Consider the following 8,149-nt stretch of genomic DNA (forward strand, 5'->3'; position numbering starts at 1 on the left):
ATGTAATTACTGAATTATTAAATAAATAAAATATGTGATGGTTCTGTCAGCTATGTTTTGCTGTATTATTAATTGGTTCTGATTTGTTGGATGCGAAGATTAATTTTATAATTAATTATCGAGCTGTATGAATTTAATTCATTTTTAAAGTAATTTTATTACATATTTATTCTTATAAATGCTAAAATTGTTTCTAAAATTATTTTTGATACTTTATAATTTTATTTACTATTGTTTGGAGTTTATAAAATTTAGAAATCAATATTTTACTGATTATTTATCTCTAAATGATTTTCTGATTGCATTTAATTGTAAAATCAGTATTTAATTCCAGAATGCTTCAAAAATTATGAAAATTTTATTTTATTAAGTTTGGAATATTTCAAGAATTTTAAAATTATTTCGTAAATTTTCTGGCTTTTAATCACCCGCACTTTTGTTTGTTAAATTGTAAAAGGCGGGTTGATTGCGCGTTCCAAAAATGACTTAAAAATTTAGAAAATTATATATTATTAGTTTTAAATTTTTCTGAGATTTTTAAAACTATTCTTGTAAATAGTCGGGTTATTTTTACCCGTTAAATGCTCGTTAAATCGATAAATTACGATTCGAATATAGCTTTTCGGGATAGTTGATCAGATAAGGATCACAGCTTTTATCAATTCATTTACCATTTCCCTTTCTGTTGTCTTTCTCCCGAACATCTCACAGTCTCTCCTCTCGATCTCGATTTTTATCTCTCTCAATATCTCTCATTTCCCATCTCTTCCACTTTCCTGTGCTCATCTCTTTCCCCTCGATTGTCTCCAGTTCTGGTTTACTTTCCTCTATTGTCACCGTGTTGTGGCCGCCGCCCTTCGCCGCTCCGGCGAGGTGGTGGCGCGTGTGCAATTATCTGCGTGTGTCTGGTCCTCGTGTGTGTGTGTGTGTATACCTGCGTATGTATATTTATTTATCTGTGTGTGTGTGTATTGTGTCATGCGTGTGTTCAGGTGCGAAGTGTGTGTATGTGTGTGTTTTAGGGTGGTGATGGCTGAGGTTTCGCGGCTGTTGCTCTGTTTTTCCGGTCAATTATTCCAGCTTCTTGTGTTGTTTTCCGATTGGGATTGTTTGGTTACTGTTGGATATATTTTATTTCATTTTCGCAGAAACTATTTGATTTTTTTATTTATGAAATAAAATATTTCGTGTTGGAATTGATAGTAATAATCGGTGAAATCCGCGTAGGACGCCCGAAATAAACGGGAACCCGCGAATTTTACCGCCGTCGGCGATGAGCCTTGGCGAGCTGACGGTGGACTTTGATGACGCGGTTCTGAGTCTTATGAATAAAAATATAAAAATATGAATAATAATAATAAATAATTGAATTTGTGTTGATGGTTGAGATTCTTGAATGTAGGGATTGTTGGTTGTGAATTGAATTAATTGTTGAATTGTACGTCGAATTGATTCGACGGGTAGGCCGATAAACAAAGGAAACGCTGCCCGATTTTCGGGAAATTAATTCCGAAAATACGGGAACGTAACCTATAATTATCGGAGACGTCAAATAAACATATATGATTATATTATATGAACTTAATTGTGATTAAGACAAAATAATTTATAAATAATCGATTTCCCTATTTTTCAAAACGACGAGTATACATATTTTTTGAAAATAAATATCGAACAGAGTTTCGAAGATGTGAACCGTAATTGCTATGTAGGGTAGAATAGGATAGTAGTGTTATGTTAAGCAAAATGATTATCTGAATTAGGATATTTTAACCCTGTAGGTCCTAGACGGAAAACCCGAGTATCGACATCGGACTAGGAACGATCTAGTGATTAGACGTCGAGATCAACGAAGTTCCAATTGAAGGGCCTGAATGTTGAGATCGTATCCAGAATAGGATAGTAGTTTGACGATAAAGCCGAACGTCCAAATCGAACCAAAGTCAACTAGTAGTAGCGATTAAAGCTTATTGAGGCAAGTATTCCTGATTTTTCTTTTAAAATACTGCAAATATTTCTTCGTTCCTATTTTAAGTTCAGAATAGTTAAATGTTTTATATTTCGCTGCAATTACTCTTGCTATGCATGTTCTTTTCATTATTGTTCCTATAATTCGATTGATCACTTGAGAAAATACCCATTCTTTCGGGTTATTTGTGAACCTTGAATTGGGATGTTTTGAATTCAAAATGATTTGACATCAAAACACTCTACGGGCTGGATGTTTATTGTAAGGGCCAGTGATGAGCTGGTAACTATGGGTCGGGGATGGACCGGACCCTTGGGCAATAGAGCCTAGGTACATGAATGGATCTATACGGTTGGGTATAGATCTACACTGTATCTTGACTGATCAGCAGGATATAAGTGTGAACTAGTGTCCAGTCTAATTTGTTGTTGATCGCCATTAACGACATTCTCTCTCGAAAGGTTTTATGATTCCAAAACCAGACAAAACCCGGATTCAGGAGATGAATCTGGGAGTCGCTTGTCACTTTTGAATTTATAGTTAAAGGCTGGTGACAACCAACGTTTATTCGCTCAACTCACTCAAATAAATAGAATTGTTTAAAATTGTTTAAAGATTTTGTCCGGAAAATTTTCCTTTAAAATTAATGCTTAAAAATATACTTGCTGGGCATTTTTGGCTCACTCTTCCTTTGTAAATTCTTATCTCTTTCAGAAGCAGATAAAGATAGAAGTGAATAGCTTTTGTTAGACAGCAGAAGTTAGAGAATTCTCCGCTGCAAGAGGACGAAGATGTTAGAAAAATAAGGCAAGAGCATTAGCATAAAGGTATTTAAACTTGTATTGTAATTGTTGTGAGTTGTAGAAGGTTAGATTCTTGTTTCATACCATAACCTGTAAACGATCCGGATTCAAGGGGTAATTGAATATTCTTTTATTTTATGTAAAGATTGTTTCGTGACACAAAATCTTGACCCCGGATTTGGGTTGTTACACCAACTGCAGTCAAAGACTCAGTTACTACACTTTCTCAAAGTCAGATTGATGTGGCTCCAATAAATATGGAGTCATGGCCAAATTTTGTCATAATTAAAACACCACACACACACAAAATTCTCCAATAAATTTTCCGGATGTGGATATGATCAACACATCAATTCCTAATTCTCCATCTCTCAAATTCATGGAGGAGCCAATTACTCAAACAAGTGATCATCATCTAATTGATGATTTGTTGGATCACTTTCCAATTATTTCACAAACTATTGAAGAGTTTGTGCAACAAAATCTAAAATTAATCTCCAAAGACTCAACAATAGTTTTAATTTCTATTCTTTTTATTTCTCTTTCCTCAACGGATATTCATCATCCATTGAGAATTGATTGTGTTTCAACGAATATGCTTCACAGCAGTCATCCTTTGATAATTCCAACTACACTTTCAACGGATATTTTTGATCCGTTGAATGTCATTGTACAACTTGATATCTCCAAATCTATTATAAGCGCGGATGATTTAGTAGTTATCCAATCACTCTTAGGTTTGAGGGAAGGGAGCGAATTGAGTGCGAGGCTGGGTTTCTCCCAGGCAAAAGGAGAGGAAAAGAGTAAGAATATACATGCTATTTCTTCCAACATGGCAAAAGAGAGTGAGAGGAGTCCCACCTTAGATGGTGAAGGTGAGGGTGGTGAGCCAATGGGAGCCTTTGATGCAAGAACAGAGAGATAATGAGAGAAAAGTAGGTACATGAGAGATAAGGATGGCATCCATTGCAAGTGAGTCAATGAATGTCAATGAGGCTGAGAGGAAAAGACTATATCAACAAAAATACAGAGTTGTTATAGATTCTATTTCTCTAGATGCTGAGACATATACCCACCCTATCACAGCCTATCAAACATTGTTTGTTTAGGGAAATGAGGAGGCAGAAATGACACCCAATCTAGTACACACAACAACATCCATGTAAAATGCTAAAGATGCTTTTTCCTATCTACCTCCTACAGCTGATGATGTGCACTCAAATTTTGGAGCTCATGCTAATTTTGAGTTTGAAGATGATTTTGATGATGAAGGTGGCACCAACTTAGGGGGAGATGAAGGCCCTAGTTCTTCTACACAAACTCCAGAATAGATGCTCAGTGTTGAATGCAGCTATCATCACTTTAATTTAACTACGTTCAAATTAATCAACCAAACTCAGTCAACCATTCAAGCCACTACAAATTCCAGTATCAAATCTCTACTTGAAGCCCATCTTGAGTCTTTACAACTGCACAAAATTTAAACTCTTAAACAGAATCAAGATATGGATGATATGAAGAACTCCATTGAGGGGGTGAAAAAAAGTCTGTATAAGAAGATTGAGAAAAAACTTCCAGAAGCAACTATGAGGGAAGTACAATTCAAGTTGAGAAAGGAAAGTGATTTGACAAGAAAGGTTGAGGCCCTCACTACAGATTATCTAAAGTTGAAGACTCTGTGGCCAAGATAACTGAAGACGAAGATAAACAAACTTATCTCCTACAACAGTTGGTGGCTGCTCAAACTTCAAACCCTGCTCTACTTGATGCTAATAAAAAGGGGGAGAAGGATGTGCACATTCAAGTCAGTAAAATGATAGTGCCAGCTATTACTATCTCAAATCCACCAACCTTGGACAACATTAATCTCATAAATCTTGCAGAATTTGAGCTCAAGTTGAAAGAACAAATGAAGCAGATTGATGAGAAGATTGCACAACTATTTGGTCCAACTACTACTCAAGCAAAATTGTGAGGCATTCCACACAGTTGAAACCAATTACTTTGGAATAAATGAAGCTAGAGAAAAGAGAAGAGAGTGGATCTTCAATGAAAAATGAATTCAAAAACTTTGTGGTGCTAAAGCTAAATCAACAAGTGTCACAATTTCAACAAAACACCCAATGTTGGTTGATTACTCTCCACCTAGGCCTGATAAAGAAAAGATGATGGGAGCATCTATTGCAAGCTTTAAAATAACTAAGGATGCCATCTTAAGGTCAAGAATAGCCAGAATTTACAGATATACAAATATGTTATGTGCAATGACTGGGTATCCTCGGTTTGAAGAAGCTAAAGATGAGGAAAGCAAAGGCTTGGAGCTTAGGAAAGAAGGAAGAAGCATGAAACTAGAGAAGTTAAAAGAAAATTGGAGATGCCTACAATTTCAACTGAAACTGAGAAGAAAGAAGGAAAATCATAGTGGGATAAAGAAAATAGAGTAAAGGCCAAAGCAGAAAGGCCAAGTAGTGCTACAGAAATGGAAACTGAGCCAATTCAATCTACCACTTCAAGTCAACCAACTGTGTCCACTATGGAGCCAATTGAATTCAAGGTTCATCCAGGTGTCAATTTTCATGGTGAGCCAATTATACCTAAGGATGAACCCATAGATTGAGACAGTTTGCCTATACCTGAGCTAAATCTACCTCTGCCCATCAGGAAGAGAAACCCAAGAAGGAAGAAAATGGGAATAAAGTCTAACGCACCTCAATCCAAAATAATCTCAAAACCCAAGCCAACTGTCAATAAGGAGGATAAACTCTTCATTTGTGACAACAAAGAATTCTCAGACATCAATCTTTATCTGGATGAGCTAGAAGAAATAAGGGGGATTGATGCTTCAGACAAGCTTCTAGAAATATTGGTGTTTAGACAAGGGTGGTAAGGAGATTACATGGCCTCTCTACAGAATTGTCAATGAAGGCTACAATGTCCTAGTGAAGGTATTCTCTGCTATGAAGAAATATTTTGGATTCACCAAAGTAGCCAAATTAGAAGTACTCAGCAAGATCATCCAAATCAGATAAAGCTGGAGAGATCCAAATGCACTACCTAGAGTTTTGATTATCCCATACACTGGTGATAGAGTGCATTTGAGAACTTATTGTATGATGGAGTTTAGAGATGAAAAATTTGTCAGAAGATTTTTTAGACTTGAAGACAAGCTGCAAATATCAAGCAATGATACTCTCAATGAAATGCAGAAGATGTTGGATATCAATAATGAAAATGAAACTGAATTTTATAGATAACTCCAACACTAGATTGAGGAGAATAATGAGAAGTTGGGAAAGAGGACAGGGTATTCAAGGAAAAAGAAATGATCAACTCAGTCTAGAGGAGCACCTTGAAAATGACATATAAATATTTCTTACTTTCTTGGTTCAATTTTTCAATAGAAGCATTTTGCAGTTTATCTACTTTTCACTGTATTAGTTTTTATATGGTATTTTGTTATCATCAAGTTAATCTCAATTATGCCTATAATTTTATTAGACATAAATTAGGGGAGATTGTGAGGAATATGTTGTAGGCTTGATGATAACTTACCAAAACACTCTTAGTAGAAAAGTTAAATGATTTTGTAGCTTTCAATGGATGACCACATTATTTATTCATTGAAAGAGTAGCTTATTTGAATAAGTTTGTAGCACATTCTGTATACAAAATTAGCTGGGGGATCTGGGAGTTTTAGTTATTTCTAAGTCATGTTGACTACTAGCAAGATATACAAAATAGGAGGGTTAATTGTAAATATAAAATGCCTTGTAATTTTGAATAAATGAAAGACTGTCAACTGCTATAGAAACAACTTCAACTGTTAATCTACAAAGCTTCAACGGATGAGTGAGTCAAGTTTCAACGGATAAGCCAATCAAGTTTCAACGAATAACAGATGAAGTTTCAACTGATAACTCCTGTGAAACCTCAATGGATGATCAATCAAAATAGGAGTTGAAAGGGACTTGACAGTCACATAGGTTGATTGTACGTAAAAGGAATGTGGCATCCTGGATTTGGGTTTTTGAAGAAAAAGAAGCATTTTCATTTCCATGCAAAACATGGACGTTCAAAGATGTTGTATCTAACTTGATTGCTTTGTATAGAGAAATGAAGAAACATGTGATTGGACCTAGTTGATAGGTTTTAATATTTTGTCTTATTTCACATGTATCATGGTGATATATAACTCAAGAGTGACAAGTATTAAAATGTTAAGATTTTAGAACAATAGAGGAAAAAAGTTGTATCCTTGTTGTGTATATGTTGTGTACTTGATGATTACATGAACAAAACACCTTGGTAGATTTTACTTAGTGAAAATATGTAGCACTCGACGGATAAGGTTTATAGTCCCGACGGATGACTCAATATAGTCCCGGCGGATGATGACTTATTATCCATCAAGTGAGTAGCTTATGTAACAATAAGTTTGTAGCACATTTCTGCATACATATTGTTTAGAATCTGTAGTAGTATTTGAGTCATGTTGACCTCAGTTAGATATGCAGAATAGGTTGATTAATTATACATAGATGATGTCTTGTAATTCTGTATAAGTGAAATGAAGTCAAGTGCTTGATTGCTACCCGACGGATGATCAACAACCCGACGGATGATCAATATCTCGTTGGATGATCATGAACCCGATGGATAAAGAATTCAAATATCTGTTGACAGTGACAACACAGTCACATGCGTCGAATGAATGCAAATGGAATGTGGTAGCCTATTTAACTGGGTTTTCGAGAGCAAAGAAGCATTGTCATTTCTATGCTATTATGAAGATATTCAAAGATGCTGGAATAGAGTAATGAAGTAGCATTATAATAGACTAGATAGTTTTGGTTTTATTATCTTGTTTCATTACTTTGTGATCTTGGTGATATATATATAAACCAAGAAGTAGCAACTAGAAAAATATCTAAGATACAAGCAGAGAAACATTTGTAAGCAGAATTCTTAGCATTTCTCTGTACTCTTAGTTGTTCAATATTTGTAAGCAACTGTGAGCATTTTGCACATGGGGTTCTCTCGATATATAATTTATATCTCTGGTGGAATCATTCAAATCCACCAGAAAGTTTTTAAAGACTCTTGTTTTTAATTACTTATGTTTTGATTCATTTAAGTAACTATTCCGTATTGTGCTAATCAATTCACACTCATAGATATATTCGAGTTAGAACATTTTTATTTCAAGAAAAAGTTTCAAGAATTCCATTCAACCCCCCTTCTGTAATTCTTGTCATATTGTTAAGGGACTAACAATTGGTATCAGAGCAAGCTCTTAACGTACAAAGAGTTTAAAGATTAAAACAATACAGCAAGATGAATAAGAAGGATGTTGGAGTCAAGATTCCTTTTCTGGATA

The sequence above is a fragment of the Apium graveolens genome, chromosome 3 (assembly GCF_009905375.1).
Source record: "Apium graveolens cultivar Ventura chromosome 3, ASM990537v1, whole genome shotgun sequence".
NCBI lineage: Eukaryota > Viridiplantae > Streptophyta > Magnoliopsida > Apiales > Apiaceae > Apium > Apium graveolens.